This window comes from Ambystoma mexicanum, chromosome 11 (assembly GCF_040938575.1).
Source record: "Ambystoma mexicanum isolate Mex_15411 chromosome 11, UKY_AmexF1_1, whole genome shotgun sequence".
In the NCBI taxonomy this organism is placed as follows: Eukaryota; Metazoa; Chordata; class Amphibia; order Caudata; family Ambystomatidae; genus Ambystoma; species Ambystoma mexicanum.
This window is the reverse complement of record NC_090934.1, coordinates 780,075,862-780,098,664: the sequence shown is the minus strand read 5'-3', so window position 1 is coordinate 780,098,664 and position 22,803 is coordinate 780,075,862.

Sequence of the window (22,803 nt, the reverse complement as noted above, 5' to 3'; positions counted from 1 at the left end):
ACAAAAAAGAGAAAATAGAATTGACTGACAAGAGAACTAAGGAAATGAATAATACAATTCAGACTGTGGACATTTATGACAAGCTTCACCAACCGATTGGATTTGGCGGAATAAAGTATCCGAGTGATTGAAATCAAATTGCTACTTCCTGGACTAACAACAAGAACTGCATTACTTAAGGAAGAAAGCCTCGTAGTTGGAGCAGAGACGCTTGAGGAACAGCATATAATTACACAGTATTCCAGAAAATGAAAAATGGAAAGACACTAGAGCTTTAATGAGGTTATTGCTGGCAGTCTGAAACCTCACCATTCATTAGAAATACAGAGAGTTAATAGTATCTAAATGAGAGTGAGCAAATCCAAGGACAGCCAATACAATGTATTGGTCATCCTTGATAATAAGCAGCTGAGAGAAATAATTCCTGAAGACAAATCGAAGGGTCCCATGCAGTACAGAGGAAGATCGGTTAATATATTGGCAGAAACTTCCAGAGAGTAAAATGCTAAGAAAATGTAATTGCTCACAATGTGGCCAGCACTGAGGCAATCGGGTATCTCATATTGATCCCTAGACCATTCACGACTGATGATTACCAAGGGAAGGAACGCAATGGAGTTCAACGAATATGCAGAGATCTGACTGATCGTTTCAAGAAAAATTGAAAGATATTGCAATATTTACCTCAATAACAACAGAGGCCCAAACTCCAGAGAAAGAATGGCAGGAACAAGCCAAAGCAGTGAACATTATGCTTTGTTGCCACTACCGCTCCCACTTCTTGTCCAAAGTGAGTTCTCCCTTAGTGATTATTTTTTACTAATGTGCCCTTGGTGGTATTGTAACTTACAATAAATAGTCAGATAATACAATTCTTTCATTGTGTTTTTTTGCTACTATGGGCCTCATCAGGGGTTGGGCAGAGCAGCAAAAATGTGGCAGTGTTTTGCTTTTGCTTGGCCATGTGGGGGGAAACTCAGACTTATGTTTCCCCGGGCCACACTAAGACCAATAGTTATAGAAAAAATGTAAATGGCTCGTTATAGGCCTTTTATTCACCTTACAGATATACACATCTCACAAACATCTATATATATATATATATATATATATATAAGATTATACATAGACATAACGAGAAATCATCACCGTTATCATAGTTGCAGAAGACATCTTCATCTCGGCCACCAGCAAAACTCAAAACTGCTTAGTCCCAAAGCAGGTAGGCAGAGAGATTCACTCGTGTTAACAGGATCTGGAGCGGAGCGTCCTCCCTCTCAGAGAGACTGCATTACCCAGGGGTCAATATTCTAATTCTCTACCCCAGAGGAAAACCTCTTCTCTTTATGGGGAAAGTCCCCACCCTTCTTAGTTAGGACTGCCCTCGGGCAAAGAGCAGATCACAAGTAGTAGGGGCAAAGAGTGGAAAAAAACAGCCAGAAGTGGAAAACCCCAGCTTCCCTCTTCTCGCATTCATTCCCAGGACCCCTTATCACTGCACCTGCAGAGTGCTCCAACTCCCTCTCTGGCTCGTCCTTCAGCGGGCAATACAATAACTATTCTCCACAGTAAGTCCACTCTGCAACAATATTTATGTGACCTTGCCTTGCCTTTGCTGCCGAGATGCACATTTATTTTACTGAGCCCCTGGAAAACATAGGCTTTCATTGCGGTGATGAGAGATGAATGTCCAAGATAGCTGCGCACCAGCGCCATGTTGTTTTAGCTAATTCTTTCTTCGCATAAGCATTACAGGCGGTAATGCCATTTCCGCCACATTACCGCTCCGCCCAATCCCTTGTTTGGGTGTAAAATGGGAGGTTTACCTCCAGCTTTTTGCGGGAGGTAAAATTCTCCCCTTTCTGCCCATTTGCAGTGCTATTACCGCAGCGCTAATACTGCCGGTGGTAATAGCGTTGTTGCTGCCCCATAGAGTCCTATGGACTCTACAAAAAATGGGGAGTAGCAGCCTTAATAGCGCCCAAATGAGTAGCAGAAACACTATTTGTGTTGGCAGTATCCCGGCGCATTTACCACTGGGATACCGCCAAAGCTCTGATGAGGCCCTATGTCATTTCATGGCATTAGTGCTTCCTCATCTATATTTATAAAAGTGAAAATGTGTGGGTTTGTTTGTGGCATGGCAAAGCGTTTTGCATAGTTACCTGTTAGGACCCTCTGACATTATTGGCTATATGACATTTGGACCCCCCACCCTGTTCTCCAGGTTTCAGCAAAAGTCAAAATGGGTGGGTTTGTGTCTTGGCGAAGAGTTGTTCCTTATGCAATTCCACACTGTTTCACCAATCTGCACCACATTTTGCAGTTACCTGTTAGGACTCTGCAGACATTACTGGCGGCTTGACATTTTGACACCCCACCCTTTTCCACTGATTTCAACAAAACTCTAAACCTGTTTGTGGGTTTTGTGGCTTGGCAAAGAGTTTTTCCTTATACAATTCCACATTGTTGCACCAATCTGAACCAAATTTTGCATAGTTATCTGTTAGGAACCACTGGACATTACTGGCTACATAACATTTGGACACCCCACACCTTTCTCTGAATTTCAGCACCTTCACACATGAGACGGGTGCCTGAGATCGGCGAAACATCAATGTGGTTGTAGAAGGACCAGTCTGCCAACCTAGAATGCACGGTTTCTGGGACATTTGAACCGCAAAGAACTGCACCACACAAGGGTGAGGCAACAGGTGGGAAGTGAGCACAGTAGGATCCAAAATGCAGCAGCACAGCAACTCTTGCCTCCCTCCGACGTCTGCTCCGGGGTATGACAGCCAGCCACACACGGCCATTCTCAACGCAGTTTACTTCAGAGTGCAATGCACATCAAGAGATAAGTGTTGTCATGTCATGTCTGTCCACAGAACCCCTTCGGAGAACAGGTACATTTTGCTAGTGACCTATACATCGTTGAATATGTGTCTAGTATAATCTGCATAATCACAGTAGGCCCACAATATTTAAGACGTATTACATGTGTGTTCATATACTAAGCATACAATTGCAATGTTTAAAGCATTCTTTATTTTTTATTTGTAAAACTCTGGTTTCATTGACACCACTGCCCACCTCTTGCTCTTTCTTACCTCTTCCTGATTGAACATTATATCCTTTTACACTCCTACTTCTCTCCTTTATTCAGATGTTCACTCTTGTTCCTCCTCCTGTTCTCTTCCTTCTCCATTGTCTGCCTTTGCCTGGTAGTGATTTCCTCCAACCATCGGATATGGACTCTGCAGAGGGGCATATCTAGGGGAAAAGTGAATGAACACTTGAGACACATTCCCTTTTTTGGATGCCATTCCGGACACATTTTTATTACACAGCAAAACATAATCCAACACCAAAAATGTGACATTCCTCATAAAACATTAATTAATTACGATAACGTAATTCAACATCTTTCTACTGACAAGTGGCCCAGGCGGACTATGGCTCCCATCCCCAAGGGGCGCGGCATGGTGATGAGGCCCTCTCCCCTCCTCACCATTCCCTTCTCGGGAGGCATTACCCAGAGGCAGCCCCTTCGTCACTGGCCCAAGCTGCCCCTGGTCCCGCCACCCCCTTCCCACCGGAGGCCCCGGTAGCTGTACTCCCCTTCCAATGGATGGGGGGAATGGGTGGGGGGGCCTTCCCCCCACCCCACTCAGCACTATTCCAGCTCCAGAGTCTCCCGCAGGGGGATCTGTGTCCCCATGCTCCTCCCCCACCGGTAAACCAACCTCCCCTACCAAATTCCTAAATTTAGGATGGGTCGTGTTAATAAGGACGCGCACACACGGAGGTTCTCTCGTAACTTCTTTATTCCCCAAACTCCAACCCGAACTGGCGCCACAGCGCGCCTTTCCCATAATCCCCTATTCCCCTACCGCCGTACTCTAGCTCCGCCCCCACAACGGTGGGGGCCTGCGCTCCTTAACCCCTACGTGTTCGGCAACATCACCCCCGAACAATATATCCAAATATCAAAGATTAACATTCTTCAACAAGTCTCATAGGTTTCCTTACAGTTCTCCGTGGCCTCTCCTCTTGGTCACCTGCATCTTGTGGTTCCAAAGTTCTCTCTTCTCTGCTTGTCCCTCCTGGGTCTCCTCCTGGTGGAAGCCATAGGTCATCCCATGGTTCTCGCGGCTCTGGAGAGGCCGGTCGACATGGCGGCCCTGTTCCTTCTCGTCTGGAGTAGTGTCTGAATTGCTGACAGTTCCTGGTGACAGTTCTGTTATGATCCTCGGCTGTCACCATAGTGCCTTTCACTGCGGTTACTCTCATGGGGCTTGGAGCAAACCGCGGATCTGTCTTTCTGGGCGTTGGTTGTTGGACGAGTACTTCGTCTCCAAGGTGGAAGTCTTGCATCACTGCGTGACGGCGGGCGTCTGTCTCTCGTCTCGCTCTCTCCTTGACCTCTGCATCCCTTCGGAGCACATCCATGTCAAGCGGCTCCTCGTCAGATGGGTTGTACGGTATGCGGGTTCGTACTTTGTAGCGAAATATGAGTTCAGCAGGTGTCTTATTGGTGGCTTCGTGAGGGGTGTTTCTGTAGTCTCGTAGGAGTCGGCACAGCGCCTGGTGTGGGTCGACCGCTTCCACTCTTGCTCTCTGTCTCGTTTTTTTGATTGATGCCATGAATCGTTCAGCCATTCCATTTGCTTGAGGGTGGCGAGGAGTTATTTTTGTATGTCCAAATCCTAGGTGCTCTGCCAGTGTTCTGAATTCATGGCCACTGAATGGGGGCCCGTTGTCAGATTTGACTATCTTGGGGATCCCCCACTCGCTGAATACTTCTATCACCGCCGCTACTTGGGGGAATGCGGTAGTGTTGACCGTTTTGACTATCGGGAAGCGTGAGTGTTCGTCTATTATGAGCAAGAGGTAGTCCCCTTCGTCCGTGGGTCCGTAGAAGTCCATGGCTACCCGTTCCCATGGCCGTTCGGGTATCTGTGTGTGTTGAAGCGGGGGTGGATGTTCTGCGGGGGCTGTGCACTGACAGGCGTGGCAGTGTTTTACCCATTCGTCTACTGCCGCGTCCAGGAACGGGAACCAGACATGGCGTCTCAGCTGTCTCTTAGTGTTTTCTGCTCCTCTATGGCCCTCATGGGCTGTGCTTACCACTTCGTTCCTGAGCGTGGCGGGGATGACTATTTTGCACCCTCTGAGGAGGATGTCGTTGTCCTTGACGGCCAATTCGCTGTGTACCCTGGCCAGTCTTTCAATTTCTTGTTTGCACGCTCCTGGGTGTGCCAACGTCGCTCTATGATGGTCTCTCCATTTGCTGGACAATGTGAGGCTGATTGCAAGTGCCATGGTGGGGTCAGCAGCGGATGCAGCAGCCACTCTCTCCAAGGACAGCGCCGGTGGTAGTGAGTTTGACGCTATGTACTGTACATAGGCAATGTCTCCCTCTCGGGTCAGTGGGGCCCCCACTGGGTGACGTGACAGGTAGTCAGCGGGGTTAAGGTCACCCCCGGGGCGATGCACGATGTCGTAGTCGTATTCCTGTAAGCGGATTCCCCACCGCTCAATTCTCGGAGGCATCTTGGTGTGTGGGTTGCCAAACAATGAGAGCAAAGCTTGGTGGTCGGTTATTAGGGTAAACTTCTTCCCAATGATGAAGTCGTGGAAATGTTCACACGCCCAGACAGCCGCTAAGCTCTCTTTTTCTGCCTGGGAGTAAGCTAGTTCTGGGGTGGAGAGGGCCCTGCTTGCGTATGCGACAACGTGCCTCGGGTGGACATCCGCCCCGCTGGTTTGGGCTAAGATGGCTCCAAGGCCCACCGGGCTCGCATCCACCACTATTTCAGTGTGCCAGGCGGGATCGAAGTATGCCAGGCGGTGTGCTTCCATCAAAGCACGCTTGATGTCGGAGAAAGCCTGGAGGCATGCGGGGGTCCACTCAAATTGCGTGTCCTTCTGGAGGAGTTTCCTTAGGGGGTCGGTGAGGGACGCGTAGTGCGGTATGTATCGCGCACAGTAGCCAGCCATGCCAAGGAATGAACGGACGTCAGCAACTTGTCGCGGTTCTTCCAGGTTGGTGATGGTGTCAACCTTATCCGGATCCGGCAGCATTCCCTCGCTGGAGAAAATGTGTCCGAAAAATTTCAGCTTGGTCTTGCTGAAACGGCATTTTGCAATGTTGAGGGTGAGGCCCGCATCTTGGAGTGCTGCACATGTAGCGATCAGAGCCTTGTCGTGAGTCTCCTGTGATGATCCGAAAACGAGGATGTCGTCACTGTAGTTCAGTGTACCTTTGATGGGTCTGATCACCTGTCGGATTGCCTCTTGAAATATTTCTGCGGCTGATGAGATGCCGAAATTCAGGCGTCTATATCTGTATAGGCCGTCATGGGTCGCGAATGTCGTGATGGGTCTGGATTCCGGGTGTAGCTCGAGCTGATGGTATCCTTGGTTGAGGTCGAGTTTGGAGAACATCTGGGCGTTGTTCAGTTGCACGATCATGTCCTCGATGCAAGGGCCCGGGTGCCTCTCGCGCTGAATGGCCGTATTTGCCACCCTCATGTCCACGCACAAACGGATCTTTCCTCCCTCCTTTGGTACTATCACGAGCGGGGAAACCCATGGTGTCGGACCTGTGGCTGGTTCAATAATACCATCAGATAATAGTTGTTGGAGTGCGTCTGATACTGCCGTTTGCAGGTGGAAACCTACTCTCCGGGGGTGTTGCGGTACCGGCCTCACCGACGTGTCGATGTGTAGTCGGATGGGAGGGGCCTTGAGTTTGCCCAGCCCCCTGCAGAGGTCGGGGAAGTCTCTAGTGATGTCGGCTTGCGTCAACAGGTTCCGTATTTGATGGCAAGCGACGGTGCTGACGGCATCTCTTGTGTGCATATTCTCAGAGGTTGCCGTGATGGAGTCTCCTGCCTTCACATGTATTTCAATTAGGCCCAGACGGGACGCTGTGTGATAACTGAGCAGGCATCGGCTTCTGGCAAGTGATCGGATGATGTGTATTGTGGTGACTACTTTCCGGCCATTCAGGAGGAGGCATTGTGTGAAGCATCCTACTGTCGGTAGGGGGGTGGTGGCGCCCCACTGAAATATTCTTGAGCGGGACAGTTGGAGTTCAGGTGGGTTCGGTAGCATGGCATAGTCCTGTTCGCCCATGATGTTAACAGTGGCGCCCGAGTCAATCATGAACTGAAACTGTCTATTTCCCATTTTGATGGGGATTTTCGGAGCTTCACTGGCTTCTTCGGTGTCGAGAATGAGATTAACAAACTCATCATGGTCATATGAGTCATACGGTATGTCATATGCAGCTCCCTGCATCTCCTGGTAGAACGTTTCAGGCCCATATTCTTCAGGTGGGTGGTCATATTCATCGGTGACGTATCTGGTCCAATCCGTCTGCTCAGGCTGTGGTAGGTATCCCGGCATGTGGTATTCGTCAATGGCTCTGACGTATCGTCTTAGTCCTTGGCTCTGTTGGTAGGATCGGGGTTGAAAATGTCTAGGAGGTGGCGGACGGACGAGAGTCCTCGCTGGCGTTTGGGGTCTGACGGGAGGAAATGGTATGCCTTCCCTGCACACTGAGTGGAAATGCCCCTCTCTTCCGCAGTTTGTGCATCGTTGCGACAGAGCGGGACAAGATCCCGCGTGCGGAAAAGACATTCCGCAGCGATAGCATTGTCTCTGAAATCGGGGTGTTTGGAAGTTTTGGGTTCTATGTGGCTGAGGCACCCTGTCGCCTGGACGAGATGGTTGTATGGTTGCGATGAGTTCTGCAGCGTCATGTTTGGGGTTGCTTGGGCTGGCCATGGATGTGGCCTGGGCATCGACCCTCTCATGTATGCGAGCGAGCTCACTCACTTCCTGGATGGAGAGGGGCTTCTTTAAGAGCTGTTTCTTGAGGGCAGGGGACAAACAGCCTTCAATTACTCTTAACCTTATGGCTTCTTCCAGAGAAAATGCGTCGAATTGACAATTTGCACCTTTTACTCTCAGACGGGTTATGAATTCGTCGACTGTTTCCTGTGGCATTTGGGTGCACTTGTTGAAAAGGTAACGTTCATAGTCGCGATTGACTTCGATGATGAGGAGTTTGTCGAGGGCCTTTATTAGATCCTTGAAAGTGTTCTGTTCAGCTGCAGGAATAGTTTTGACCACAGTCTTTATTTCGCCCCCCACCAGATTAAGGAAGATGTCTCTGATGTTGGGGGAATTTCCATCCCCAGATCCCCTGACGTAGTGCTGGAAATCTTCCATCCAGTCAGTCCATCTGGGACCTTTCGTTGCTTGTGGGGTCATGGTGAAAGGGGGCGGTAATCGCAGTTGAATCGGCTGTACCACGTGAGCCGGCGTAGGTGACCCCGGGTTGGACCCTGACGGGGAGGCTGGCGCGCTCATGGTGCCGGACGCAATGTGTACCTGAATTCCTTGTGTGGGTAGGCCAAGCTCACCAGCTTCCGACGTGTTGGGGTGTCGCAGGAGATGTTCGCCCACGTGTGGGGTGCTGCTGTGCCAGGGGCGAGTGCTGGGCCCGCAGGGTCCTTTGTTCCTTCAATGACTTTCCAGGGGTGTGGAGTGGAAATATGTCCAGATGTGGGAGGAGGAGGACTTGGGAGCCTTCAGGGAGTGATGCTGGAGGTACTGCGAGGAGGAAGAGTGGGACACCAGGATGAGAGCGGAGGAGGAGGAGGCCCGGGGCCTTCAGAGCGCATAAAATTGGCGGGCTGCCAATGTGGGCGTGGAGCGTGCGCTCGAGGAGGCCTGGGGCAGTCAGGGCGCGAAAATTTGGCGGACAGCCAAAACGGACGTGCGCGCTCACAGCGCGATGAAATTGGCGGAGATCAGGAGGAGCGGCAGACCGCCGCGGAGGACTCACGAAGAGCCAAAGGAGGAACGGCGGATTGCCGTGAAGGACTCCGTGTGCGCTTATGGAGACAACCTCGTCGCCAGTGTTAATAAGGACGCGCACACACGGAGGTTCTCTCGTAACTTCTTTATTCCCCAAACTCCAACCCGAACTGGCGCCACAGCGCGCCTTTCCCATAATCCCCTATTCCCCTACCGCCGTACTCTAGCTCCGCCCCCACAACGGTGGGGGCCTGCGCTCCTTAACCCCTACATGTTCGGCAACAGGTCGGGTGGGAAAATGAAGTAATGGCAGCGGTCGGGGCTCAGGCAGCAGGAGTGCGGCATGGACAATCCCAGCAGGCAAGGCAGAGAACTGTGCTTTCCTCTGGCCCCCTCTTTTATGTGCCAAACTTCGCACCACCGTGCTTCCTCCCCCTGCTGGGTCAGAGCCCGCAAAACCGCCCAGGCCCCCTGCTGGCATCCACTGCCACTTCCTCCCCAGGCCTCCCCTTGGCCCACCCAACCCGGCATTCCCGCAATGGCAGGTCCTTTACATTTGTGGGCTCTGCAGGGGGGCATACCTAGGGGAAAAGTGAACACTCGAGACACATTCTCTTTTTTTGGATGCCATTCCGACCACATTTTTATTACACAGCAAAACATAATCCAACACAAAAAATGTGTCATTCCTCATAAAACATTCATTAATAACGATAACGTAAAACAACATATTTCATTTTTTAAAACTTGTTTTTATTGTTATTTTCGCAGGAATTATATAAACATTCCACCCCTCCCCCCTGCCCCTCTCACCCCCATACACCCACGTTCTGAGTACTGTACAGAACTAGAGTATCACATATGAATTGACTTCTTTCTATGTAATGTTCAAGATTTTCAGGTTCTGGGGGTACCATTGTTGCACATAGTCCCCTCTAAGGAAGTCCAGTCCCAGTAGTTCCTGAATTTGTCCCTTTCTCCTTGGATTGCGTATGTTACCCATTCCACAGCAACAATGTTCCGTGTTCATTTGGGGGGCGGCGGGGCTCTATTTCCATTTCATAGTGATTAATAGCCAGGCCGCTATCACTAGTATCATGAAGGCTTTCAGTAGGGGTTTCGTGGGGATCTGAAAATCAGGGTCCATTAATCCACAGAGCTATTCTTTATGGGTGTACTGTTGAGGGCCCTTAATCATTTGTTGAATGTGGTTGCTCACCTCTTCCCAAAAGGGCTCTAGCAACGGACATTCCCACCAAACGTGTCTCCAGTCCCCTTTCCCTGAGCACCCTCTTCAGCATTCTTGGGTTGTGCCCGGGTACATACTATGTTGTTTTTCCAGTGCATAGTGCCATTGGAACATGACCTTGTACAAGATTTCTCTGGTCTGTATAGATCTCGTAAGCTTAGTAATGTTGGATCTTAGGTGCTCGCAATGTGATCCTGGTATAGTATCCCCCAGTTTCTTCTCCCATCTGTTCATGTATGGCCAATTAGGATCTTGTCCCTCCCCCATCAGGAATGAATACAAGTGTGAGATTAGTTGTTTATCCCCTTAGTGGGTCGTTATGAATTTCTCGAATGGTATGAGGATTCTTGTGGTCGCCGTTTTAAGCAAGTGTCATAGATGGTAATATCCCAGCCTGTCCCTTTCCATCAGGTCTAGGTTAGCTTTGCACTCCTCAAATGTCATAACTCCAGCCCCGCCCCTCCACCATGTTTCCTACTTTTGTACATCCCTTTGCCCTCCATCTGCAAAACGTCCCCTGTTTCATCCCGTGGGAGAATTGTGGATTATTAAAGAGCGGGGTCAAGGGAGACGGCCGCAACGAAAGGTGTGCTTTCGATAATAATCGATCCCAAGTGTTACACGTAGCCGATAATATCTGGCTGTGCCCGACACTGGGGGGTTGATTTAGCCTCTCTAGCCACAAAAGTCCTGCGAGCGGCGTTGCTGCCACTGCGCAATCCATCCTTGCCCATTGCCTAGTTCTGTCTTCCGAGAGCCATTCCCTTATTACCCTGAGTTGGGCTGCCTCATAGAATTTTATGAATTTCATAAGCCCCAGTCCACGTTGCTGTTTGGGGGCCATCATGATTTCCATAGCCAGTCTTGGTTTCTTATTTTGACAGATGTATTGCGATATGATTCTATCTAGCGATTTGAAGAACATCTTTGGTATTGCTAAGGGCAGCACTTGGAAGGGGTGTAGCAGTCTTGGTAGTACGAACATTTTGATCGTAGCAATTCTCTCTAGCCAGGAGATTCGTAAGGAGTACCAGATAATTTGCTTCATATAGTTCGGAGATTAGCGGTGTCCGTTTTATAGCTAGGTAGGTGATGGTGCCTTTTGCCACATTGAATGGCCCAACCACTATGCACTCCTGGGATAGAGTGGACGGGGGTCCCTGCCACAGGAGCTCCGACTTAGATTGGTTAATATTCAACCCGAATACCTTTTCCTCCTCTTCTAGCACTTAAACTGGGTCCGGAATAGTGTTCCGTCAGGGTGAGCAGCATATCATCAGCAAAGGCCATTACTTTATGCTCCTCCCCCAAACCTTATTCTGTGAATCAATTGATTATTTATAATCGTAGCCAAGAGTGGTTCTATGTAAATAGCATATAGTAGGGGTGACAGCGGGCATCCCTGTCTCGTGCCACGTGTGAGGGGGATCTTATTTGACAAGCGGGAGTTAATTGAAAGCCTTATTGAGGGGTCTGCATAGTTTGCTTCCACCATTCATATGTACTTCGGTCCTAGACCCATCTTGTGTACAGTCTGTATCAAGAATGGCCATTCTACGCGGTCAAAGGCATTTTTGGCATCAAGTTCTAATAGGAGCACCCATTCGCACCTCACCCCCATCTTCTCTATCAGGTGTGCGACTTGTCTGGTGTTGTCCCAGGTCCCATGCTATCTTCAGGTCCCCTGCTAGAACAATTTTCCCTACTGTAAAAGTTTCTAGCTTCTGTAAGGTGTCCCAGAGAAACCTTTCTTGTGCCACATTAGGAGAGTATACCAAGGCTAGGGTCATTGGTCTGTGATCTATCAGTACTCTTAAAAAGACATTGGGCCTCATCACGAGTTGGGCGGTAACGCCGGCGCAATTAGCGCCAGCGCTAATAGCCCTACCGCCAAACCCTCCGGCGCTATTAGCGCCGGATCATGGGTTTGGCGGAACGGTGAGAGCCCATTCCCCATTGGGCCCGTCTGAAATTCCTCATTCCCCATTGGGCCCAATGGGGAAAATTTGCGCTATTACCGCTGGTAGATTTCCCGCAGAAATCCGCCAAGGCCATAATCTGGCGGACCCTTAAATGCGGCGGAAATAGCGCTACCACCGCATTTAAGGGATACCACCAAACTCGCGATGAGGCCTATAGTCTGCTGAACCTCGGCTTGTAGTGTATCTCTAAGATGAATCATTACCCCTGCCGTTTTCCCTAGGGCGCTCATCTGGTGTACTTGCGTGAAGTGGTGGAAGTGTGAGATTGATTTGTCGGCTCTCTTTATGTGTGTTTCTTGTACCATTACGATGCCAGCCTTCATGTGTTTCACATGCCCATCCACCTTTTTGCATTTAACCGGGGAGTACAACCCCCCTAACATTATAAGATAGTTGTTAGGCAACATTATATGCAGTACCCTTTGGGAACACCACACACAATTAAGACTACAAGTGACAGTACAAATTCACCTTTGGTACAAACCTGTACTACACAGTAAAAGTGGTAGCGATGGCTGAGCAGCCAGACTTATCTCAAGAGCAAGTGAGCAGTATCAATAGTTACACAAAGGACAGCAATTACTCTGATTCAAACAAACAATGACTCAAGGTTTCTGAGTAAAAGAATATACATTTATTTGCACATCAGTTGTATAACATATCACTAAAGTAAAGCAGTTTAAAAATCACACTCCCAATAGGTTCCAGACAAGTTAAGCTCACAAATGAAGTGGGAGCAAAATGGCACTCCAGAAAATAATAAGGGAGGGAAAGACAAAGTTAGGCAGGAATTGAACAGCACCAACAGGTAAGTAAGCAGGGCAATCTAGAAAGAGGAGCTACAGTGATGGAATCAAATCAAAAAGGCTTAGGGCCAAAGTCAATAGGACAAAAGTCTTTTGCTCAAGATCACACAGCTCAGGGTAGTTTGCCAAGAGTACTGGACGAAGTTGGTCGGCAGAAAAGTTAGTTTAAAGAGTGGAGAAGGACAAGCCCTCGGATTGGAGAAAGATTTCACACACTTTCACCGCGGCTGAACGAAACGAACAACCGGATTTGCACAGTACCTTTAAATGTAGAAGAAGCTGTAGCTGAGGTGGACGTTCCTGGCAGTTCCTGCAGGCTCACGGTTCCTGAAGCGACTGTCAGACTGACATGAAGTAGAACGACTGGAGGGTCCTGCACTGCCCAGGGAAGAAACCAGCAGCAGAGCAAAGCAACAAATAAAAGGTGCGCTCCTTAAAACCCAAGCAGGGTTCGACCTTCCTGGCTATCCGGCCCACTGTAGCTCTGTACAGCGAATTTAACCAGAGGAGGGAGTCCTGGCTTTCAGTTTGGGCGAACTGGTCTGTCCCACCAGCTCCTGGAGGATCTTCTCTCTCGTTGGAGTGCGAGGATTTGTACCTGCAGCAGGACTTCACTGGGCGGTTCAGTCCTGGAAGGGGTCCTCTTCTGTCAGCTCCTTGTCGGTTCTTTCGTTCCAGACCCAGAGACCTGCTTTTTATGCAGTTTTCCCCCATTCACACAGCTTGGGTGTCAATCACACAGCAGGGTGGATGTCCCGCCGGGACAGTCACCACAGCCAATCAGTTCAGAGTGCGACATGGGTCTCCAAGGAGACCCTGTGCAGGGAGTCCTAAACCCCTCCCTCACATCCTGTCCCCCTAGACATACAGGCGCCTAAGGAGGGCTTCTGCGTAGAAGCCTGCGAAAAGACAGTGAACAAAGGAACCAAAACATGAGAAAGACATTTTCAAAAAGAAATGGCGAATAAACCCAGCCGAACCAAAATAAAATATATGTGGTCTAGCGGGTTTAAGTTCGAGGCTACCAAGATAGCCTAAAACAAGACCAAGGTTATTTAAGATACCGCGGTAGGAAAAATAGGGTAGTTACCACTGCCATCAGCCAAGTCTTGATGAAAAGGGAGCGAAACAATGCTCCAAGAGAAACAGACAAAAAGGGATAAGTAATAACCCTTTCCAGTACTCCATGTAAGATGGTTTGTACTTGGTCTGTGGATTTAAAAAGACTTGTAACGTCACTGGCAACTTTACATGTTCTGGGAGACAGTAGTCAGTCCCAGAAAGTGGAGTCTGAGTTGGGAAGCCTAAAAGACAACCCACTGACTCACTGCACTGAAGCTGTTGTGTAACACACAGTAAAAAGATGATGCCTGTGGAGTAGGGGAGGCTCCACAGTCTATGAACACAAACATGTTGAGCACACACAGCAAAACACATGCAAAAGTGGGAAAAAAAGCTCACACTCTGTCGGATCTAGTCGCCATCAATATGTTTTCCTTTACTGCGTAGGATGTTAACGCGACCAGGACATCGGGAGGCCTCAGGCCTGGCCCCACTCTTTTCAGGCCCACCTTGGGCCTCATTACTGCTCAGGCGTTAAGGGTTAACGCCGTCGTTAACCCTTAACGCCTGATTCCGATTTTAACGGCTGCTTTTAGCAGCCGTTAAAATCCATGGCGCTAAACCGCCTTGGTGCTAATTACGCCACCGTAATTTACGGTGGCGTAATTAGCACCTTCCCCACTCCCATTATGCCCTATGGGGCAAAAATGGGAATGGGGAAGGGTAAAATGGGAAATGGGGATTTACCGCCCCACTCACCATGGAATGGGGCGGTAAATCCGCCATCCACCATGGTGTAAACGTAGTTTACACCATGGTGGTAAAGTTGGCGTACTTAGCGCCTGGGTCGTAATGACCCCCCCTTGTGTACGCGGTCCATCAGAATATCCTCCAGACGCGTGTCCGTCAGTAGGTCCCCAAAGCATTGCTGCATTGTGCTTTTCAGGTCTCCCTCTAGAACAGCCTCGCTAAGGCCATTCACTTGGATATTAGATCTTCTCGCTCGATTTTCCAGGTCCTACGCCTATATCTCCAAGTTAAGTGTCATTTTGGCCACCTGTTCTACGAGTTCACTATTCTGTCTAACCTCTTCAGCGATGTTCGAAAGGCCCTGTTCCGTCCCATCAACTCTGGCTCCCAGGTCGTTGATTTCGTGACGCACTTCTTGTAGGGAGCTTCGCAGGTCCTTTTACATCTTTGTAAGCTGGTCTTGATAAGGAGTTTACCATTCTTTCTTTCATGCCCTTCAGACACTCCATCAGGTCTTCTTTGTTCAAGGCCATGGTTTGGGGGTCTTCTCCCTTGTTCTTCGCCCCTGAGGAGGCTCCTGTGTCTCTTTGGGCCCCATCTTTCTGGTCTTGGCCCCAACAGCGTTCCAGTTGTCCCACTTGAAGGCCACTGGTCCCTTTGTTCTTGCTCAGAGGAATTTTGCAGCGCAGCCCCTGGCATTTGAAGGGATTTTACCCCCTTCCTGCTTTGTTACCCGGAGCACTTCCAGGATTGTAACCTCCCGCTGGTGGTATTGCCGGCCTCTCGCCTGCTCCCCTGGGGGGTCGCTCTCACTGTGTGCCTCCTCCCCCACGCCAGAGATTGTTTTCACCTCGCAGGGGCCCAGGTTCGCGTTTAGTCCTTGGTAATGCTTTCATAGGGGATCCCCTTGTCCCCCATACCTTCCAGGGTTTTATCTTCTCTCTGGTGGTATTGCTGGGAGGGGTGAGGGGACAGTGCAGTACATGGGATGATAGAATAAATAACAATAAGTAAAAGTAAGGTAAGTGGGTAAGTGCAGGGATCAGGAGTCAAGTGCTGGTCATGGGACTGTAGGGATACAGAAAACAGACCCCAAGTGCACGGGTTGCCAGGAAGGCAGTGCAGGTGTGCGACTGGCAGGGGAGGGGACCTGGGCCAGTGATCAGAGGGTGGCCAGGTAACAAGTGTAATTTCAGCCAGGAGGTCAGCAGGGGAGAGGAGGAGAAAAGGCAGAAGCAAAGAGAAAGGTTTTGAGGTGCTTCCGGAACCAGAGATGGTTCTCCTCAAGTTTCAGGGACGCAGGGAGGCTGTTCCAGAGGGAGGCCCCAGCTGAAGACAGAGATCTACCACCAACTCATTGCTTGGAGAAGCGACTGACCCTGAGGGAGTTGGAGGTGGATGAGTGAAGAGCTTGAGAAGGAAAGTATTTAGGAAGAGAATGTTGCAGGTATTGAGGCCCCAAGACCCAGAGGCCTTGTGGACAATGCAGAGGGTTTTGTACTTAATCCTCGCAGCCACTGGGAGCCAGTGCAGAGATTTCAGTCCTGGAGATATACGATCCGTGGGCTTGAGGCCAAGGACAAGTCTCACAGTACTGTTCTGGATGAGTTGCAGAGGGCCAAGGGTAGACACAGGCAGATTTAGAAAGAGGCTGGTGCAATAGACCAGCCTAGAGAGAACCAGAGCTCTAGAGACAGTGAGTTTACGGGGGAAGAAGAGGAAAGGAAGAATACCTCTGAGGAGGTGCAGCTGGAAGTGTGACTTCTTAAAGACATCAGAGATGTGAGGAGAGAAAGAGAGTGTGGAGTCGAAGATGACCCTGAGGTTTTTAGCCTTGCAGGTGGGAGCAGAAAGAAGGCCAAGAGAGGTTGGCCAGAGAGCTACAGGAAAGGAGGTAGTGGGTGTGCCGGTGAGGAGAATCTTAGTCTTACTGGCATTAAGGCAGAGGTCATTGGCAGCACACCACTCCTGGATAGCAGACAGACAGTCAGAGATGAGGGACGGAGAAGAGGTGGCCGAAGGTAGCCTGAAAATGAGCTGAGTGTCACCCACATAGCATTGAAAGTTGGGGCAGAGGGAACAAGTTACTTACCTGTAACTGTTGTTCTTCAGGGTCTGGCATAGATTCACATGCTCATGAATATTCCCCGTCGTCAGGCTGGGAATCCCTGGTAAAGAAAAAATCAGTTGCAGTTTCGTTTCTGAACTGTCTTTCTTAGTAGCAACCAATCACTGGTCTCTGGGTCATACTGCCCCCAGCTAATGACTGCCCTCTCCCTAAACCCCCCCTGGCAGCCATCCTCAGATTTGGTAGCACGTAAAGTGGCAGTAGGACCAAGTGAAGAGCCGCAGAGGGGAAGGAGGGAGGGTTCGCATGTGAATCCATGCCAGACCCATGCTGGAGAACAGCAGTTACAGGTAAGTAACTTGTTCCTTCTCCAGCATGGGGTCTGGCATGGATTCACATGCTCATGAATACAAGAATGCATAGCAGTACACACATGCACAACCACGGGAGGTGGCAAGGCTCAACATTAAGCATTTCATCAACTCAACATTAAGCATCTCTTACCTCCTCACCAGGCCCACCTTCAGGCGTACAGGTTGCGCAGCACTGCTTGGCTGACTCTGGACTCCTCCCTGGAATCCCGGTCGACTCAGTAGAATCTCATGAAGGTGTGCGTCGACCTACACGTAGCAGCCCTGCAGGTGTCCTGCAGGGGCACACCAGATACGAACGCTGTGGTAGCAGCGATCGCTCTGATCGAATGAGCTCTCGGACGGCCGGGCAGCCGTCGGTTTGCCAACCGGTGGCAGTGCATGATGCAGCTGGAGAGCCATCTGGAAATGGAAGCATTCGAGAGGGCCTTCCCTTGGTTCACAAGGCCAAAGTTCACAAACAGCTGTGATGTCTTCCGAAAACTCTTTGTGCGGTCCATGTAGAACTTCAGCGCTCTAGCTACATCCAGCGAGTGCAAAGTCCTCTCGGCCGGCGACGAAGGCAATGGGAAGAAAACAGGTAACACCAAGGGCTCGTTGAGATGGAAGTCAGACGGCACCTTGGGCATGAAGGAGGGGTGCGTCCTCAGCACCACCCTCGTCTCGTGGAAAGTCAGGTATGGAGGTTTACAAGAGGGGGCCTGGATCTCTCCCACTCATCGTGCGGAGGTGATGGCCACAAGAAACGCTGTTTTCCACGACAGGAACTTCAGAATGCAGAGGTTCGAATGGCGGCCCCATGAGCCTGGTCAGCACCACATTGAGTTCCCACGCCTGGGCCGGAGTCTTCACCGGCGGGAACGATCGGAGGAGTCCCTTCATGAACTCCTTCACCAAGCGATGGGACCACAGAGATGAGCGCCCCGGAGTTCTGGTATAGCGGGAGATAGCCGCAAGATGGATTTTGATGGAGGCATGGGCCAGCCCCGCCTTGGCCAACGACAATAAGTACGGCAGCACTTGATGGGCCGTAATCCGCAGAGGGTTAATCTTCTGTGCGCCGCACCAGACAGAGAACTTCTTCCACTTATGTCCACAGCACTTAAGAGTTGAGGACGCCCTGGCCTTGGCAAGCACCTCCTTGCAGTCTGCCGGATATCGTACCCTCCAAACTCTAGTGCTGCAGGAGCCAGGCCTGCAAGTTCAGCGACCCTGGGTCGTGATGGAGGATGGCGCCTCCTTCTCTGGCGAGGAGATCCACGTCCGTTGACAGCTTGACTGGGGGGGGACGCTGACAAGTCCAGAAAGTCCGGGAACCAGATCTGTCTCGGCCACGCCGGTGCGACGAGGATCCTCCTGCATCGGGACCTCTTGAGCTGGTTGATGAGTTGCAGCAGCAACAGAGGGAACGCGTACAGGAACAGGCCGTCCCAGGGGAATGAGAAGGCATCGCCCATGCTCCTCCCGGCTGGGGAAACCTGCTTGCGAACCTCTGGCACTTGGTGTTTGTCGCCGTCGCGAATAGGTCGATCTGGGGATTGCCCCATCGTTGGAAGAGTAGATCTACTTGATCCTGATGCAGTTCCCACTCGTGGCATGAGCACAGCTCCCTGCTGAGTGAGTCGGCCATGGTGTTCTTTATTCCTGCCAGGTGGAAGGGTACCAGAAACATCCCCTGGGCAACGGCCCAGTGCCACAGATCCTGGGCCTCCTTGGATAGGGCTGGGGATCTGGTGCCTCTCTGCTTCCGGATGTAGAACATTGTGGTGGTGTTGTCGGTGAAGATCTTCACCACCTTGCCCTTGAGGGACGGGAGGAATGATCTGAGAGCCCAGAACATGGCTCAGAGCTCCAGGACGTTGATGTGCAGTGACCTCTCCTCTGGGAGCCAAAGGCCTCTTGCGTGGAGATCTCCGGTGTGCGCTCCCCAACCCTCCAGGAAGGCATCTGTCGTCACCTTCTCCTGATGCGCCGGGGTCTGGAAGTCTGCACCCGCCATCAGATGTGCGCCGGCGCCCCACCACTGGATCGCCTGGCGGAAGGCCTCATTGAGCGGGATCCTGTCTTCGAAGCTGCCCGCCGCTTGAATCCACCGTGCATCGAGGAACTCTTGCAGTGGTCGCATCCACAGCCTGCACAGGTGCACTAGGTAGATGCACAAGGAAATCATGCCGAGAAGGACTTGAAGGACCTCACGCTGGCCACATCCATGGCCAACAGCCGCTGCACCTTGCCCATGATGGCCTTCGTCCTTTCCTCCGACGGGGAGGCCAGTCGTGCCACTGTGTCGAGCTTGGCTCCCAGGAACAGTGCGACCTGCGATGGAACCAGATGGGATTTGGTGAAGTTGATGGAGAAGCCCAGGTCCGTGAGCAGTTTGACGGTCTTTGCTGCGTGTCCGACGGCGTGATCTCTTGTCTTTGCTCGGATGAGCCAATCGTCCAGGTAGGGGTAGACATGTGCAGGCGCAGCCGCGCTGCCACCAGTGCCAGGCACTTGGTGAATACCCTGGGCGCCAACTTCAATCCGAAGGGAAGGGCCTAGAATTGGTAGTGCCGTCCCTGGACTACGAATTTGAGAAACTTTTGATGTCCTTTTAGAATGGGGATGTGAAAGTAGGTATCCTCCAAGTCCAGCGACGATAGGAAGTCGCCCTCCTCCAGCTGCCCCAGCACTTGCTGTAGGGTAACCATCCGGAACCTCTGGGCCTTGATGTACTTGTTTAAACGACGAAGGTCCAGGATGGGTCGCCAACCGCCGGTCTTCTTTCTTGCGAGGAAGTACCTTGAGTACACTTCGTAGCCCCGGAGCTTCTTTGGGACGAGCTCAATGGCTCCTTTCTTCAGCATCGCCCTTACTTCCAGCAGCAGTTGGGGGATGTGGTTTTCCTTCCTGGCCACGGGGGGAATGCGGGGGCACTTCTTCAGAAACTCGAGAGTGTGCCCACGGGCTAGGGCATCCAGCCCCCATCGGTCGGTGGAGATGGACTTCGCCAGCCGGCTTCCCACTGGGGTGCTCAGGTTGGGGCCTGATGCTACGGCAGGTTCAATCCTGCTTGGCAGCGGCCTTGCTGCCTTGGCCTCCTTGGCGACGACGACGAGATCCTCCTGACTTGCCGTGTCCTCTGTAGGCCTCCTGCGATGAGGAGCGGGCCACCTGGCGATACTTCGAGGAGCTGCCACCGAATCCTTTGGAGGCAACTTGCTTGCATCCGGAGTTCCGAAAGGGTGGCCGTCGTTGCTGCAAAACCCCCGAAGGCTCGGGCCGTCTCCGTGTCAGTCTTGATGGCCTGCAGCGATTCGTCCACTGTCTTGCCAAAAAGGTTATTCCCATCGAAGGGCATGTCCAAAACTCTGGTTTGCACATCCTGGCGGAAATCGGTCGCCTTGAGCCAACCACGCCGTCGAAGACAGACACTGTTGCCCAACACGCCATAACGGTGTCAGCAATGTCCATGGCCACCGTTATGGCGTGGTCTGACACAACCTCGCCCTCCCGCAGGATCTCTAGGGCCTCCGCCCTCTTGTCGTCCAGGAGGAAGTCCAGCAGAGGAGCTATCTTAAACCAAAGTTCCCTGTAGTAACGGGCCATAATCGCTAAGGCTTTGGCCACTTTAATCGTCGTCACCGCAGACGAGATGACCCATCGCCCCATGGCGTCCAGTTTCTTCCCCTCGCCGTCCGGGGGGGAGGTGGAAGACGTAGCCGTAGCCCCTGCCACCTTCTTCTTGGCCGCCGCCGAGATGACCGAATCCGGGGCTGGCTGAGGCCTAAGGTACAGAGGTGCGAAATCAGGGACCCGGTACTTCTTCTCGTACCGGTCTCTCTTGGCAGGAGTCGTGGACGAGTTCTTCAAGAGCAAAAGCCCCTCGTCCCAGATGTCGACTAGTAACGGTACTGAGAGGACCGTGTTCATTTTGGCCTCACGCCGTTGATAGAGGAAACCTTCCTTCTTCTGTTCTTTGGGGCAGAACGAGAAGAGCTCGGATGCCCTGCCAATTATGGCGTGGAAGGAGCCAATTTCGTCGGGCGGGGAGGCCCGAGGAGTTGGTGGTGATGGAAGGTCCATACCGTCGTCACCACCGTCGTCATCCGTCCCCGTCATGGCTGTCTCTGTTCCCGTGTCCTCCCTAGGATCAGGGGAAGCAGATGAAGGCTGTGAGGGCCGTGCAGGCTGGAAGGGCGGGGAGGGATGAACTCTTATGCGCTTGCTTGGAGGGCTCCCCAACAGGCCAGTTTCCGTTGGATCGTCCGTTGGGGGTAAGGGCTACCTGGTCCTTATATCCGTACATAAGGCCTGGATCGCCATCAAGATGGCTCCTGAGTTGTCCTGAGGCTCGGGTACCGGCTGTGACGCGCGCGACGGTCGGGAGTGGGATCCTCCGCCTCCACGGGAACCTCGTTGGCGCAAGTGTCGCTCTCTTCGTCCGCTTTGTCGGGATCCCTCCCGTGGGACCGGACCTCCTCGAATTTCTTGTTTAGGACCTTCACGACCCCAGCCAGCTCCTCCTCAGAGGCTGAATCCGTGTCCGTGATAGCCACCCCCCCCCTCATTTTCCACCGGGGTTCTCACAGGGGTCTTATCGATGGGCTGAAAAGAAGATTCCCTCTGCGGTGGCAGGGAAACTCTGAGCCCCAAGGTCGCCTCCACTGGAGTAGCCTCCACAGGCTTCGCCAGGGCCGCCACGACTCCCTCGATAGAGGCCTTAGCCAGGTGAATCAGGGCCTTCACGACTTTAGGCGCGCTTGAGGCCTTCACCTTGGGGGCAGGGGCACCGCCTCGCTCGCCCTCGGCTGTTTCCGTCGGGATCGACCGGGGCTTCTCTAGAAGCGTACCCGGGTTTTCCGACTTTCTCTTTCCCGAGCCAGAGTGTTGGCTCGTGGTTGACGGTGTCAGTGAAAGTGCACCCTGCCGGGCTCCCGGTGCCCGCAGACTCACGGTGCTTAGCCTTTTATTGGGCCCCCATCGCCGGAGCGCCCTCAAAAGACTTAGAAGACTGCTCAGACCTCTTCTTCTTCTCACCTCCTTCCAGCCAGTTGGCGAGGCGGATACGCCGATCCTTCATGATCCGTTCTGACAAGTTCTTGCAAAACGCACAGTCCTTCTCCACGTGTGTTTTGTCTTCGTGCAGGCAGTACAGGCATCTAGAATGCTCGTCCTCCTTGAAGACATTCTGCAATCTGCATCCAGGGCAGTTCCTGAACAGCTTGGATCCGGGCGTCGAGTTTCCTTTGTCCTGGGTCATGTACACGGGGTAGGCCTCAAGGTCTTCTGGAATCCTCCAAAAGCGTAACTCGACGAGAACTTCGCCCTTGAGGGGCGTAGAAAATTCTGAAACGGGTCCCCGTTGATCGGAAGTAGAAACGGTGGAGCTTGCGGCTCGATTGACTGAAAAAATGCGATTAAACTCTTTGAAAAATCGCAAAACGCAGTAAAAGCTCGAGAGCTATAGCACGAGGCTCCCAACACTTGAACGTGCGGTAGAAATCTGAGGATGGCTGCCAGGGGAGGGGCTTAAGGAGAGGGCAGTCATTGACTGGGGGCAGTATGACTTAGAGACCAGTGATTGGTTACTACTAAGAAAGACAGTTCAGAAACGAAACTGCAACTGATTTTTTCTTTACTGAGGATTCCCAGCCTGATGACCGGGAATATTCAGGAGCATGTGAATCCATGCCAT